At 39.5% G+C, this 17,442-nt stretch overlaps 1 long non-coding RNA gene across 1 annotated transcript; it reads left to right on the top strand.

Moving 5' to 3' along the window:
* The first annotated feature begins 8,015 nt into the window (after nt 1-8,015).
* LOC118496157 lies at nt 8,016-16,997 on the top strand. The gene is made up of 3 exons (XR_004898644.1): nt 8,016-8,026; nt 10,519-10,523; nt 16,721-16,997. It is a non-coding gene; the product is annotated as an uncharacterized LOC118496157 (long non-coding RNA).
* The last annotated feature ends 445 nt before the right edge of the window (nt 16,998-17,442 follow it).

Raw genomic sequence — 17,442 nt, 5'->3', positions numbered from 1 at the left:
GTGTGAAGCATCAATGTTTTGCCAAAAAATACATTTAATACCTTTGATTAAATTGCTTCAAGTCTTCTCTACATATGTTATATGAGTCTGGACAGACATGGATGTAAACTGCGACTAGCCTCATTGGGGGAGGAATACAACTGCGAGGCAGTAATTCTAGGTTCCCAGGTAACTAGCCTTTTGCAAGATCTGTATCGGCGTTTTATTTGCCTGATAACCGATAAAGTTAATAAATTACAAAGTGGACTACTTTGGCTCGGCTACAGCTCTGTGTCTGTCCCTCTGCTTCGGTTTCACTCACCACTGAGTCTGACTTAATGTCCCCCCCCACAACACTATCTGACTCTCTTTTACTGTGTCATGCTGAAAGTTTCTCATTTATTAAATTATTGCTTAAAGCATTTAAACAAAGGTTTGTGATGGAGTTCGTAACATTCCAAAATCTCAATTTTGACTAAAAGAATTTTGTTTTCACTGTAAGTGCATATCGGTTCCAAATATCGGTTATCTGTTTCATTAACTGCTAATAATCAGTATCGGCCTTGAAAAATCTGAATCGGTCGATCCCTAAAAAATATTTGTGCTATAATGTTGTAATTTCTTTTTGTTAAAATGGATTTTATAAAATTGGTGTGGAAAAAAGCATCGTTCAGGAACCGGTATCGAAGTCACAGTATTGGTATCGGTACCAGTATCAAAAATCTTTGAACGATACCCTATGAAAGACTACAGATCTTTGAAAGTTGTTCTTGGACTAAGAAAACATAAATAAATCAAAGCATGTACATAAATGTAATTTTCCCCAGTTGTGTCTGGAACCGAAAGTGCATCAACTTTAAAGTTTTTTTTTTTTTTATCCTGTCATGTATTTCTATAGAAGCAGCCGGACTATTATTCTCTCCTCAGAGGAGCAGACAGCCAGGCACTGATGTCAGCAGCTCCGTCTAATGGATCCCTCCCACTGCTCTGCAGCCTCCCAGTCTCCTGAAGGAACACTGCTGCTGGTCATGCAAATCAGTCAGTATGCACTGCAGTCTTTTCCAAATGTTTCAGTGCTCTTACGTCCAGTGGATGTGGCCATCTGTCGGCAGCAGTCCGCTGCCCTCTCCCAGGTCTCATTATGTTGGCGTGGCACTGAATATCAAACCAATGCCATGCCGCCTGCAGGAGCAACCACACTGGCACACACTGAGATACAAAGGTGTGCATGTGAAGCACACATACACACACTCATTTACTCACACACTATTTAGCTGTAAGGTCACTCAATAGAAAAGCAAAGACACGTCTTTTGTGTAAACTGAACTTGAATTAATAAGCATCAAATAGTGGGTTGTTTAATTATAATACATTTGTGATACAAACCGTGCCAATGCAATTTAGAAATACATTTTAAGGACCGTGCTAAAGGTTTTGCTTTATTGTCCTACTAACATTACATGCTGTGTAGAATATAAAATAGTTTTTCTTTTCTTATCTAGAAAGACATGGCTGAATGGAAGGTAATAAAAAACATTTAAGTAAATCATACACTATGTTTAACTGTTATGTTTTAGAAAAATTGTATATTTGAACAATGGCATTAAAGGAAAATTCCGGTCGATTTCAACACATAGCTCTGTTGTTTGTAAATTTGGAGTGCTGTCAGCAGTGTTGGGGAGTAACGGAATACATGTACCGGCGTTACGTATTCAGAATACAAATTATGAGTAACTGTATTCTGTTACAGTTACAATTTAAATAGTTGGTATTTAGAGTACAGTTACAGGGTTGAAATCAATGGATTACATGACGATACTTCTCTGTTTCACGAGTTTATTCACTCTCGCAACTCCATGCATTTCCCAGAAACCCCAATATGAAAATGAAAAAATTAGCTATTTGCGTGATCACTGATAGAGGTAGAGATGGAGCCGGAACCGGCACAACAGAGCCAGGGCAGGAATGCGTTTCTATCTTGGAATTTCAAACAGCATTTCACATTAAAGAAAGAACAGGGAGAACGAAATATAACTGCAGTGCAACCTCTGCTTGCCAGCAAACAACCTCCTTTCAGCATCCAAATTACTCAGGTCTTACTTATTCAGGTCTCTGTTTTAGCTACAGAAAAGAGACATCTCACTGCTTTGTTGGGAGTCGCACATGCGCAGTAGCTAGGTAAGGATCACATCAGCTAGCTAGCTGTTTCTCTAACTTCAGTCAGTACAAGGCAGGATTAGCCGGGAGACTTCTTCTAAATGAGGGCGCACTTCCAACTTTGCGTGGAATACCTGCAGACGAGGGACTTGTAAGTAGTTCTATACAATTTCTTTTGTAGATTATGGTGAACTCGTGTGTGTGTTGTAGCAGTGTTTTGCCGTTGAGAACCTAAGAGATCCCTAAGAGACTGAAGGCAGGTTACATTCTGAAACCCGTATCTCACTCAAAACAGCATGGATGTTTTCTCTGCAAAATAGCCTCGCGAAGGAATTTATTTTGGTGGAACGTGTATGTTCAAAAGTTGTTTTAGTCGTGCAACAGAAAACTCAGATTGGACAGATAGGAATTTAACTTCTGGATATTCTGCAGCGTTGCCACAACGGACTGAATGGCTTTGCTTGCATCTTTCTCCGCCGCCAATAGTACGGAACTCACCGAAGGTTACCGAACCTCAACGTCATCGTTCTCTGCCACTCCCTCTGTTCGCTGATTGGACCGCCAAATATTTGGCCCGAGAAAACGCATGAATATACCGCAAAACCAGATGGAGTACTGGTGAAAAATGAAAATTGAGCGGAAGTACGTAGGAGGGCGGAGCCAGGCTAACGGATATCTGGCCTAAATGAGTAAAATCTGGCGGAATTTCCATTGGCAACGGAGCAATCCCAGAAGTGGAACGTCATGGATATAGACAAGGGGCATGGATAAACTGAGTTCAGATTTCAGTTCAGAGTTCTTTATTGTCCCTTGAGGGGAAATTTGATTTGCAGTTGGACGTACAAAAAAAACAACAACACAATAAGCAATGCATCAAACATCTTAGCAGCACACAACCAATGGATTGATTATGAACAATTTCATCACTAAAAAGTGGACAGTGTCAAATAAAATTCCTGTGAGATTGTCTGGAAAAGTGATTTCTAAAAGTGTCACTGAGAAGGCCCAAGTGACACTAATAAAAACGGTGCATTCAAGAGTTGTCCAAGTTAACAGCTTTTGTTCATAGTTACACTATGTAACCACAAGTTGTAATTTTTACATTTCAACATAATACAATGTGTTAATGAGTGAGCTTTAGAGGTGTTGGTAGGTGTATTTTGTAGGTGAACTTTGGACAGGCTAGCTGTTTCCCTCTGCTCCCAGTCTTTATGCTAAGCTAGGCTAATGGCCTACTGGCTCTTTCTACTTCACGCACAGTCATGAGAGCCAAATCAATTGTCTTATCCAACCATTGGCAAGAAAGTAAATAAGTGTATTTCCAAAGACTTTGAACTTTTTTCTACATACACACGAGTCAATTGGAAGCTAGAATTCTGATGTGTATGTATGAGATTATTATTCGCCACACACACACACACACACACACACACACACACACACACACACACCTGTCCCCCAATTTGTGCATCATGATTTATCCTTATTGTGAGCAAATTTACAGCCTATTAGAGTGCCATTCAAGTAGTGGCCTGTCTTGGAAAATAAATAATTCTTTTGAATCTTTGAACAGACGGCATTTCATAGTGACAGCTTGATTTTTAACCTTCAGCAGAAATTTGTTTGATGGGTTGAGAAAAATGCACTCAGCCAGCAGATGTGTTGTGCTAAAGGCTAATTTGTGTATGAAATGTGCCGTCTGTGTTTATCTGTATCCACAAAATGATGTGGATATACATGCCACAGCAGCAGCAACACTATCCATCCACAGTAACAATGTGCCTGTAGAGCACAATAACTATCTCATTCTTTTGACCTGTAGATCCAAATGGAGCCAGGGTAAAGGCCTCAGTCACACAATGTAATCAATATGCATGCTGAACATCTGCTAGGCCAAACGGAAAAAAAAATATAGGATGAGTGAGCTGAGGAGGACACACAAGTTAGACTGCTGAGCTTCACAGAGTGTGAGGGGGATTAAGAGGCACCATAATCTGCAGAGAAGTGAGAACGAAGGGTGGTGTGTGTGTGTGTGTGTGTGTGTGTGTGTGTGTGTATGTATATATATATATATATATATATATATATGCCTGTATACATACTGTACATAGGTTGAATTATAATTATACTGGGCGGCTTTGCATATAAACAATCGTGCAAACGTTTTTATCTTACACATAGCCCCGCATTGCCATCTCCTCAGCGCTGTGGAGTAAAGTCTGGCTACACCACAAATCCATTCTGCGAAAGGAGAAAAAAACAATCTGGGTTGTTTGCGTTTTTTCAAACCAATCTCAATCGTCTCGTGACGGTGGCTCTGCAAAATAGTCTCGGGAAGGAACTTGTTTTGGTGGAACATTTGCAAACCTGCAAAAGGAAATGCCACATACAATATTAAATTAAGTTAACTGTTCACAATACAGTAACGTGCGCTTTTTAAATTAGCTGATACATGGTTAAACCTCATTGGCTCTTACCAGTGTATCTCCGTTTGTACTTTGTCCACAGCAATCCCACCAATGGGTCCCAAAACGTCCCAGTTAGAGAGTAAATGCCCTAGCTACACATATTCTTTGTTAATCTTTACAATCATTCACTGAAAGAATCAAGCAGGCCTGCCTTATTGCACAATCCAATTTTGTTTTTTTCAGCTTGTAGCTTGCTAGCTCAAAGGTTGTTGTTGTTTCCCGTAGCGAAGGGATTTTGAGAACCGCAACACACAGAGAGCGGAAGGTGAGGGGCAAAGCCTGTCATGCTTTATCCTGGAAATGTACTTTCGTTGATCAAGAATATCTTATATCTAAATCTGCATCCGAGATATTGACATTACAGTAAGTAGTTATATATGACGAGCTTCAGCCTACAGCACTTACTGTAAGTCCATCTGAATACTCAACCACATAGGCAAAATTTCAGGGTAGCATATTTCCGACAAATATACAGCCTTTGGTAAACAGATTCCACACACATCAGAATGCAGACTAATCCACAATTCACTTTAGAGACGTTTGAGAAGCTCTGTCTCTCCAGGCGATAACATCAAGGTTAAAGAACTTCCCCCTGTGTCTCCTGCTGCAGCTCCAAAGTAAATATTATGCCGTCCGTCCAAAGGACTGCATTATTTCTCCTCTGTAGTGTGGCTGCTGTGTGGATTCCTGGCACTACCCTACAGCTACTAAGTCAGCCATCTCTGAAGTGTGAAAGCCCGTCTTTGAAAGCACAGGAATGGCATTTTCCAAAGACTCCCACAGACTACAGGATTATGATTGCTACAGGGTTGTTTTGCTACACGTTGACATAATGAAACAAGCTAAGCAGCCGCAGGCCAGGTAGAACACGACGGCAAACCCAGCAAACTCCACACGTGAAAACAGTTTGTGTGTCGGGGTAATATTACTTCAAAATATGCACCAAACTAGATTTTATTTGTAAAATATATCCTTCGTATTTGTCCAACAAATTCTCTCCACCCCCAGTTTTGATTCACCTTAGTTACATGTGCTGTACACTCTGGTGTTTTACTCTGGTGATGTGATCACACTGAAAATTACAATAAACTGTGGAAACACATGGACTCCCTTCCTTAGTTGAATTTGTATGTACAGTTAGGGATAATGTAGAGTCAGCCAGTCATTATTGAGAATTAGAACCCAGACAGTCCTGCATCAGGGGTTCTAATTTGTAAAATAATGATAGCTAGACTATATTTAGAATGCTGTGTGGACTAGCCAGACCCTCCCAAGCGATGTGGAGAAAGGTTTGGCAATGCCAGACTACCGGGCTACTGATACAGAGGTTACCTGCCTGCGTCCCCTGTCTATGGATGGTTAACTTTACCGCTGATGAGCACATCTCTCCGACGGAAGCCAGATTGCCCCGGTGACTGAGCTAACTAATGCTCTGTTTGCACTGTTGCCATTAGCGCTGCTAGCAATCACTGTTTTACTCAACCCTCTCTCTTTAAGTCCACACATCATCATTTTATCTATATTTTCTGTTAAATTATTTTATGTCTTTGTTGTTTTATGTAGCCAGTCTTATGCTTGTTTTTTGTTTTTTATTCAGTGTTTAATTTGTATTTTTTAGGACTCTTGTAATTGTATTTGTAATTGCTCATTATATATATTTTTCTTAGTTTCTTCCTTAGGTGAGATTTCTTATATAAGCCCCTGGGGGTTTTCTTAATCTCACATGCATAATCTTTTTTTAAAATATTTTATTTTCTTGTGTTACTGTTGCCTTGATTTTATTGTGCAAAATGAACAAATTCAAATCCAAAAAATTCTCCCTTTGTGATCTGCTGATCAGCAGTATGATATCCGTAAGAGCACACATATTGATTTAAAAATGATTTTATTGTTTAAATATGGTCTGCCAGAGTCTGTGATCAAAACTCTGTCCATGGCAACGGTCTGATATACTTAGCAACGGTCTGTTATTTATATACAGAAAAAACAGACCGTAGAATGCCGCGATTGACGAATCAGAATCAAGTGTTCAACGGGGCCGTATAATAAATAATTATCTTGTATATAATTATGCAAACATAAGAAACAAATATAGCTGTTACTTCCTGTGTATATCATGTATAACATATACCGTGCATGTATACAATTTCAGTTTTTCCAACTCAAATTGAGGCTTATTTTGGGAAATCTCTTAAATAAGGCTTCACGCGTAATAAATGCTGTCAAAAGTATTATCAGGTTGACATATTGCATTGTGTATCATCACTCAAGACGGATCTATCTGCACAATTCTATTTAGAACTTAAACAGACTTCAATTTTTTTATAGACTTTGTTTGCATTCAGCATTGTACCCAGCATTGTACCCAATTATCTCTATGGTAAAGTTGCATATTTTAAATCACCACAGTCTGTCAGTAGAAAACAAGTGCAGTTTATAATGAAACTTGTCAATAATGAGGTAATTTTGTCTGGAACTGTTATAATTTCTAAAACAATATAGTGGCAAAATTCTGCTAAATCATGTCAAATAAAACCTACTAAAGACAGAACTGAAGGTGGAGAGAGAAACATACTTATGGATTAGAGCGTAGACATCTCTCATGAACATTTACTAATTAAAGTGATTTTCCACTCTGTCTGTGCAGACATGATCAAACAACCCTCATATCTACCTTTCACTCCATCCTGAACAGTGGAGAAATATTTACCCATTGTTAACAGCACTACGCCTAATGCCTGTGTATGGCTGCTTTCCCATGCCATTAGTGTGCTTAAGGAGCAAAGGGCTGTTTTCTCACAAAGCAAATTATCTAAATCCTTGGCCCATAATCACTGGAGTCTAAAGGAATTAGTCTAAGAGAGAAAATTGATTGGTTGTTGTTTTTCAGCAAAATATGGTTACTTTGTGTTAGGCTCTGCCTTACAGCTCCTCTTCGAATTTAGAACAACCAATTCCAACTAATATGCTCACAATATTGCTTTTTCTTCTGTTTGTCTTTGCCTGTGCTCTTCAATGCATTGTGTTTATACCGGGACCTACGTAAAGAAACTGCTAAATATGTGGTGGTGTATAGGTAATAGAAACAAACATATCTTACTATATAATAGCTTATAATAAGAGGTTCTACATGCTCTCACTCAAAATATAAGCCACACTGGACTTGGTAAATTAAAGTGATAGTTTTTGGAGCACATGTCTGCAATGCTATGCGCTATGCTAGGCTGAATGCTAGTCAACTCTTTGCTCTTATTTTAAAGGTATAAAATGTAGGAGTTTCCCCAAAAAACAATGTATAGACTAAAAAAAATAATCCCTCTCAATCCCCATTTATGACCCACTAGAAATGTGTGACAGTGTCAGTATCTGCAGAGACCCTGCCCTCTGCCAGGATTTTCTCTTTTCTGTTCATTTTCCTGTGTGTGGGACGTTTTTGGGCGGTAACAAAGAGACTTTGGGCCACACTCCCAGCCCTCTCATTTTGCTGTGCCCCTGAGCGGCTCATATCAACGCACAAGTCTAACTGCCACAGACACACACAGAACCAGACTGGATGAAGCATTGCATTCACTCATAATCCAGCAATGTGGCACCTTTCCGTGGAGGTGTGTGTGTTTATTTATACTTTAGAACATAACCGCCGTGAACATAGCTTTTTATTCCTCTGATTCACTGCTTTTTTAGGCGCTCCCTCCGTTAATTTATTCTCTAGCTTGCTTGACCATTGCTTTCTCTCTTTGTTATGGATACTCATAACATATTATGCCTTTAAAGATATAATATGTAACTTTTCTGCATTCATTTTTCTAAAAACGACTATACCTATGATATATATTTTGTTGAGCTGTGTACTTACATTATCCAAAATGTTTCCAACAATGTTTAAACCCAGAGAAATCTGTTATTTTATTCAAAGACACGGAGCACTTCCAGGATTGTTTAGGTGCCACTGGAAATTACGCCGGATATCGGCCCAACGTCACCTTCCATTTTCTTTGTGTCTGCATTTTAAACTCTTGTGGATTTATGAGGGCTATGGTTAACTGCTCCTCAGATCTCTGCAGGGTAAATCCAGACAGCTAGCTAGACTATCTGTCCAATCAGAGTTTTCTGTTACACGACTAAAACAACCTTTGAACGTACACGTTCCACCAAAAAAAAGTCCTTTCTGAGGCTATTTTGCAGAGTCACCGTGGCTCCTTCTGGCGCTTAGCGGTGCCTAAGATAATTGTGATTGGTTTAAAGAAATGCCAATAAACCAGAGCACGTTTTTCTCCCGTCCCGGAATGTTGCGTGGACTAGCCAGACCCTCTTCCGCAGCGCTGCAAAGGAAGGTCTGGCAATGCGAGACTATATAACCTTTGACCCTTCTAGTTGCTCTAACTTCCAGGGAACCGCCATATGCAAAGGGGAACACCGGAAGCCAGCTAATAAACCAAAGGAGAAGAAGAAACACTGAACTCGACCGCTGCGTCGAGGACTAAACCTCTATATATGGGCGCCCGCTCCACCAACTTAGCTATCCGAGCAATTTTACTAGATTTTTTTTGTATAACTCACTCGTGGATGATTGGAAGATCTAGCAGGGCTCGACATTAAGGCTTGTCCGCTTGTCCGGGACAAGTGGATTTTTTGTAGGGCAAGTTGAAGAGAAATTTACTTGCCCCACTGGACAAGTTAAAACTCAAACAAAATAAAATGCCATGTCACTTCACGTTATGTGCCACTCATTACGTCTATGTTACCGATTTGAAACAAATTCTTTCCCCCACAATCCGCGGCAGCGGATCAGCGGACAACTAACGTTAGACCCAGCACGCTGTTCAGCTCATTCTCTGTAAGCGATGCAGCATGAAAGCACGGCGACCCAGTGTTAGTTGGCTAACATTAGCTTGCTAACTCCACCTTAACGTTACCTCCTCGCCACATTGTTCACAGAAAACGAGCCGAATACTGTTGTCACTCGTGGCGATAGCTGTGTGCTTTTGTGTGGATGAAGCATGAAGTTAATTTGACTCATTTAGGGCTCCCTCTCTGCCTCGTAACGTTACTACTCCGCTGCTCGTTTGTCCGTCAGTTATTGTAAAACCTCAGCTCCGCGACTTCAGCCTCTGCCGGGTAGAAATTGTATTATTATTAAAAAAAAAAAAGTTAACACCAACATTTAGTGGCAAAATCCATTGTTATGTCTACAAAATTATTTTAGATATAGTATAAGTTCAAGTTCAAGTCACCACTACCTCTGGTCAAAATATTGACTTAGTATCTCAGAATATAAACGAAGAATCTCAAAGTAATGAGAACATTTAAAATATTGACTTAGAATCTCAATATATTGGCTTATTATCTCAATATATTGACTTATCTCAAAATACTGACTTAGTATCTCAATATATTGACTTAATATCTCAAAATATTGGCTCAGTATCTCAATATATTGACTTGGTAACTTAGAATATTGACTAGGAATCTGAAAGAAATTTGAGAAACTTTAAAATATTCACTTAGAATCTCAATAACTTAGTATCTCAATATATTGACTTAATATCTCAGGAATATTGACTTAGTATCTCAATATATTGACTTAGTAACTCAGAATATTGACTAGGAATCTGAAAGTAATGAGAAACTTAAAATTATTGACTTAGAATCTCAATATATTAACTTCCGGCGTGCAAAGTATTGTGCTTGTGCATGGACAAGTGAAACGTAAATGTACTTGTCCAAAGGACAAGTGCCTCAAAAAGTTAATGTCAAACCCTGATCTAGGGCTGCTCCCTGAAAGTCGATGAGAGGAATCATCCATCGGTCACCCCTCCAGCTGTCATGTTTTTTATAGAAACACAAGTAAACACGTCCAAACAGGGAGGGTGCTGATGCTCAGATTCCTTCTGCTGAGTAATAAGTCAGACAGTGTCAGTCCACCACAGAGCTGCTTCTCTGTCTATATGGTAGACCTGCTTTACTGGGCTCATTTATGTGACAATGTGACAGTGTGTGTTTGTATGACTGTGGCCTTTGTCAGACCTTCAAGGAAAGAAATAAGCAGACACACACACACAGACATATACACACACACACACACACACACACACACACACACACACACACACACAGAGCCACACACAAAAGACAGCAGAACAAGTTGGAGTCAATAGCCTAATACATTGAAAGCTACTGACTTCACTGCTCATGCAGGAAGGCTGATTTAGGAGAGATTATCTTGGCTTGATAATGACAACAGCATCACACTGAAATCAATGGAGCTGATGATGTTACTGCAGCTTAACTAAGTAAATGCATTTAACGCTAACCAAAGCTCTTTTTAAGTCAATACACACCCTCTTCCCACTGAGGTTTGGCAACATCTTTCGATTATACAAATTTGAAGAAGAAAAAAAACAGGAGGGAGAAAGAAAAATAGGACTCAGAAGATGAGTGCTTCGCTCCTCAATTCAGCTGGTCACGTCGATTAAGATGTGAACTTCTACAATTCCAGCAGTTCACATCCAGCTCCAGGGCCTTATCTGAAATTAAAAAAGTCCCCTTCTCCCCGGCTTTGAAGTTTTTCTAAGCCACTCAAACAGTTCCATTCGCAGAATGTGGAAGCTAAAGGAGGCTTTGATTTTCGAAGTCGGCTTTGCCTGTCACTTTGTGTTACATGCTGGCTGATCTAAGGGATAAAACAGGGCGACATTGCCATGCTGTCAGCCTTTCCCACCCCTATGTTTCAGTGTCTGATTCACCCATTATTGACTGTTGCACAGCCCAAATGATTGGCAAACAGTGCAAGGCTTGGGTTAAAGAACAACATTGCAGAAATAAATGAGACATGGTATTGCTTAAATGTTTCATTGTATGGATTCATGTCTTTTATTTGAATGGATGACCGGTGGTTCTGAATGTTTTTTATTTATTTTTTATTTTTATTAGTGTTTGACCACATATGAGAAACAATAGAGAGCTCCACTTTGAAGCTGTTTCCACAATTATACAAAATAATGTGACTTCAGTATGAATTTCAACCACCTGGCTGGCGTCAAAATCTCTGTTGACCGAAAGTTCAAAGGCTTATATAGTTATACATCAGCCTGTTCTCATGAACCATACGTTCGAAAAGCTACGAAAAGTAAAGCACTTTAATTTGTATGATTTTCACGTTTTTTCTTGCCGTATGCACCACATTGACTGCTGCAGTATAAGAACGTGGCTAGCCACATTGGGAGGAGATTGGGGTGGATGGGTGGGTGGATGGATGGGTGGATGGATGGATGGATGGACGTTGAAACACAGGACTTTCAAGCCAGGGAGCAGAGTTCGCTTCCCTGGGAAAATCAAAAAATTTTACCAAGGAAATGCTTGTTCCTTGGGAGTGTTTTAATCCAAACCATGATCTTTTATTGGTGCCTAAACTTAACTTTTGTTGCCGCATAATGCTCACTTTTTCTTGCCTAAACTAAACTGCAATGTCCACCGTGCTCTGTTCCCGGCTCACAGTCACATATTCTCGGGTAACTCAACCACCAACTACCGCTGACCTGACGGAGCACTATGTGGAGCACCGTAGCCGGTGTTGTACAGCTCTGTAGCAGGTAAACACATCTACTAACTGCCACTGATACGACCGAGCTGTGACGGAGGTCTGTAGCCGTCGTCACGAAGCTCTGTAGCAGCTTAAACAGCTAGCAACTGCCGCTCGGCATCATGGAGCTCTGTAGCCGATGTCACGTGACCAGCCGGTGGTCTCCCAGTTTTCGTATGATATCATGAGAATGAGTTGTATACTACTGAATGGTTAACACAACACTTATTAGAAGTAACTTTGTTTTGGTCCAGTCACCATTTGACAGGTCCAGTCAAGAGTTGGCCATGAAAGCTACTATGCTAAAGAAATGTAAATTACAGTCCTGCTAACTCTATGGCAGCTTTAATAAACAGTAAATATTAGTGCTGTCAAACGATTAAAATATTTAATCGTGATTAATCGCATTAATGTCACTCGCAATTGATCGCAATTAATTGCACATTTTTCTCTATTCTAAATGTCCCTTGATTTCTTTTTGTCCCATTATTTTTTCTCATTTTAATGCTCTTATCAACATGATACGATACTTGTAAAATGGTGCCTGAACCGAAAGATATTTCATATATATATATATATATAAAAAACGAGCACCTTGTTCAATTGTATTTGTCTGTTCTGTATGTTCAAAAATCAAAAAAAAAAAAAAAGGAGCACAAAATGGCGAAAGCAACCACTGGATGGGAAAAGGGTATTTTACAATAACTATGAATGCACCATGAGGCTGAGTCTGTGTTTTTCAGACAACGTCAGTTACAGTCTGGTGTTAGAATCCTCTACAGTGAAATACAGTCACACTTTACACTGTTTAGCTGTCAGCATTTTAACCATGTTTACTCCAGCTGCTAGCTAACAGTAGGTTAACGTGTGTTAACCTACTGTGTTAAGTGTAGTGTTGACTAGCGTCCCGTGCGGCGATGTTTCTGTTCCCTCTAACGTCCGTTTTCGGAGCATCAGAGAGAAGCGTAGGCATTTAAGTGGCACCTAAATAAGGCACCAAAATCTGCGTTGCTATTCGGTCCGGTAGATAACGGTCGTTAAGGCACCGGTGACATATTAGCACCGGGTCTTGGACCCCCCCCCCACAAATAAAAACTCTTCGGATCTACACGATTCACGTGGATGACATTTTCCCATTCAAAACAGCGATTTGCGCCGAAAAGCAGGTTTGCAGGTATGTGCTACTCTTTGGCCGGCTCGCAAGCCCAAACAAGTGTGTGTGTTGTTTTGTTTCCAGTCTAGCTAGATCTGGTGTGGTGTTGTTTTTCTAACGTTACTAGTTGTTGCAACAGCATGTGAAAAAAACGACAAAGTTTGCTATAGGCCAAAAAGAACGTTAATCTCACGACAAAAAAATTGACAGCGTTAAAATCGGTTTGCATTAACAGCGTTAACGCGTTAATGCATAACTGACAGCACTAGTATATATTCATTAATAATACAGAATGTATAAAAGCAAGATATTTTACAGTTAATAAAATGTGATGAAAACCTTATATCAGAGACATTAAAAGGAAGGCAACAATAACCACAAAAGAGAGAATATAAGTTAAAGATAAGGGAAGTCAGCATTTTCTCAGTCTACTATCATAACAACATTAAATACTATTTCATATTAAAGCCCTATGAGAAGAATTAAATAACACAATTTTAAGTTTTCAGTCTATACAACTGGTAACAGAATTTGCATTGGATTATAGACTATTTAACATGTTTTTTTTTTATGATAAAAATAAAAATATCTTGGTAGTTAGTTTTGAGAAGGGAGCAGATTGCTTGGCAACACACAAAAACACAAACCATATATATCGTGACAAAAAGGAAAATGGTATCAAAGCACAGGCCACACTGTTTCATGAGAGAAACAAACCCAAACAAAAGAAGTATTTATGGCATAAGCCAGAAAAACACAGAAGGAGCGAGGAGATGTGGGCATGAAGCAGTGCTCTGAGTGGTCAAAGAGGTCAGAGCTGTGCATTTGTCTCACCCTTGCTGCGGGACTGACTCACAGTCAAAAACAAACAGACTGAACATGAAGGCGAGGTGTAGATCAGCTCCCAGCAGCCCTTATCACGGCGCTGCACAGAGAACAGCAGCAGCAGACACAACACACAGCACACACAGCAGACATGTAGTCAGTCACAAACACTGTCTAAAGAGTGCCACCAACGCAGGTTTGAAACTTGATACAGATATTTCTGGAATCACGGGACTATCAGTAGCTACGTTTCAGTCCATTTGTCAATGGAATTATCTGAAGTTCACTAAAAACATTCATGTGAATAAAGCCGGTGAAAGTGTTTCCAGGTGATCGACTCCGACCTGCTGCCCTTTACTGCATGTCACGCCCCCTCTCTCTCCCCCTTCATGTCTTCAGCTGTCCTATACAAATAAAGGCCTAAAATGCCCAAAAAATTATATTTAAAAAAAAAAGGAAAAGAGTGTGTTTCCAAATGGCTTTAAATCGAATAAAAACATGTGCATGTGACGTCACATGCAGTTTTGTGGTCAAATAGGTATATCAAATAGATTTGATTTGAAATGAATGAATTTTTGCACTGAAACATTTTACATTCAAGCTAACATTTGTGAACACAGATGGCTAGCCAAAATGGGTCGCAACGTCTACCTCCAAATGATTCATATTCCATTTACCAATTAAGAGAAAATCCAATGAGATCCAACGTACAAACTTGGTGTTGACATTCATTAAATTCAGTTGAATTTTACTGTTTCCATAGTCTATATCCATTATCTTACCTTCCTCTTTCTTTGTGTTGGAATTTTAAACTCCGGTGGATTTATGAGGTCTATGGTTAACTGCTCCTCAGATCTCTGCAGGGTAAATCCAGACAGCTAGCTAGACTATCTGTGCAATCTGAGTTTTCTGTTGCACGACTAAAACAACATGTTCATGTACATGTTCCACCAAAACAAGTTCCTTCCCGAGGCTGTTTTGCAGAGGCGCTGTTGCTCCATCCGGTGCTTAGCGCCTCCCAAGATGATCGTGATTGGTTTAAAGAAATGCCAATAAACCAGAGCACATTTTTCTCCCATCCCGGAATGCTGTGTGGAGTAGCCAGACCCTCCTCTGCAGCGCTGTGGAGGAAGGTCTGGCAATACGAGACTACTGTTTCCCTAAAGCATTTTTCATTCAATATCACTTAATTTGCATAAACATTGTGTGGATAAAAACATGGTTAGTGATTTGTATCAATGTTTTATGGTTTAAAAATACAAAAAAAGACAAAATAGTCAGTGTTTGCCCCTGAACTTCAACCTCATCTACATCATTACTAGACACCACTGGAATGAAGATGATATTCTTATCATGTAGTACAGATAATGATAATGAATACTGATCCCATGACTACTTATATTAACCCCAATAGAAATAATTTAACATGTATGCTGTATGCATGTAAAAACATTCATCATTTTTTTTTTTTACCTTGCTCCCACAAAATGTTGCTTTTCCCCACCTTTGAAGTCACTAATAAGGTTGCAGACAGTCTTCCTGTAACCACAGACTGTAAAAATAGTGGACGTAGCATCAGTGACGTCACCCATTAGTTAATAGACCAGCTAAGGCTAGCGGTAGCTAGCTAGCTAGGTTGGCAGAATGCTGAACGAAACATTTTTAGGTGACCAAATATTCAAATTTTTGATGACTTTAATAAGTGAAAACACAAAGTGAGAGGCTCCAAGTTTGTGATGAACATATGGAAACACCCAAAAAACAAGTTCAGTTCCATTTTAATGTTCACAGTGCCATGGTTAACATTGCTAAGCCTCTGTCATGATTGACAGGCCCTAAAGCATCCCCTGCTTTATTCATTATTTTAAAATAAATGGGACCATAATTTACTAAATGAACATCATGCTGTATCATACCTGTCAAGTTTTGGATTTGAAAATAAGGGAATGATGTAATGATATAGATGTAAATTTTATTATGCAATGTTTTGTGACCTGTGTGATCTTAGCCCGTGGGACTACGGATGGAAATTAGCCCTTGGCTACAATCCGGCATGTTTACACGCATGTAGTCCATGTTTGTTCATTAACATGCACTGTCCCAATCAAATAAATACATTTAAAAAAAAACAAAAAAAACACCGCGAGCAGTCCCACCACCCCAAGCTCCAGTATCCCTTACATTTTAAGACAGCTGTACAAGAAAGCTAAAATCACCACTTGATGCAGAATGCTGAAAACATTTACAATTTATAACATTGCTTGTCTTCACATTTACATTTTATTTTCATACCACACATTCTTTTCATTTCATATTGCTTTTCTTTTACAGTTTTTCTTTTCATTTCACATAACTTTTCTTTACTCTTTTAGTGAGTTATTGTACAAATTTGTTGCAGACTTTGCATTCTTTAAGACTGTTTTGGAAGGAGTGTATTTGTGGGCTGGGCCAGAGTGGTTAATTTTACATGAGAGTAGAGCGCAAACAGTTCTGTTGTCTAACGTCATCCTATTCTCTGTAACAATCTTTCGTACCATGCTAAACACCCTTTCTGAGCTCGTCATCTGACCTCACACACTAACCTCGCGACAACTGCCACCTACAGTACCTGTAGTAGGCTACTGCAGGTGGCAGTTATCGCGAGGCTAGTGACAGAGCTCAGATTGGGAATGTTTTTTTTTTTTTTTTTACTGGGCCCGGGGTATTATCATTTTTTAATAACGCAGGTTAAAATACGGGAGATTTACGGGAAAATACTAATACGGGAGGACGGCGGGAAAGAAGGGTAAAATATGGGACTTTCCCGGCCAAAACGGGATACTTGACAGGTATGTGCTGTATTGTAAACTACTTTAAAACTAGTGATTTAGACCATAAACTCATTATGAAAATGTTTATTGAGGTAATAAATCAAGTGTGAGGTATGGTCATTTTCCCATTTATTTCTATGGAAACAGACTTCTGTTTGGAGCCAGTGCTGGAAATTATATAGAATGCAGCTTTAAGGCACTTCCGCATTGACTTCACTTCTCAGTCCCGGAAGCTTTGTCCATTATTTTTTACAGTCTATGTCAGTAATACATTTTATAAGCCTCTCAGATGGTGATCCCGGACTGTGATACAATACTTTAGTATGATGTAACAGACTGACTCTCCTCAGTAAATCCAGTTGTCATTTCCAAACTCTGGCTGTTTCAACAGAGCGCCTCTCTCTACGTGGTTCCTGCTCACCTAGAATTACCACAGCTCCCTGTTCTCTCCACTGCAGAGCAACTGAT

This window comes from Sander lucioperca, chromosome 10, assembly GCF_008315115.2.
Source record: "Sander lucioperca isolate FBNREF2018 chromosome 10, SLUC_FBN_1.2, whole genome shotgun sequence".
Classification (NCBI taxonomy): Eukaryota; Metazoa; Chordata; class Actinopteri; order Perciformes; family Percidae; genus Sander; species Sander lucioperca.
This window is presented reverse-complemented; position numbering and strand designations above follow the sequence as displayed.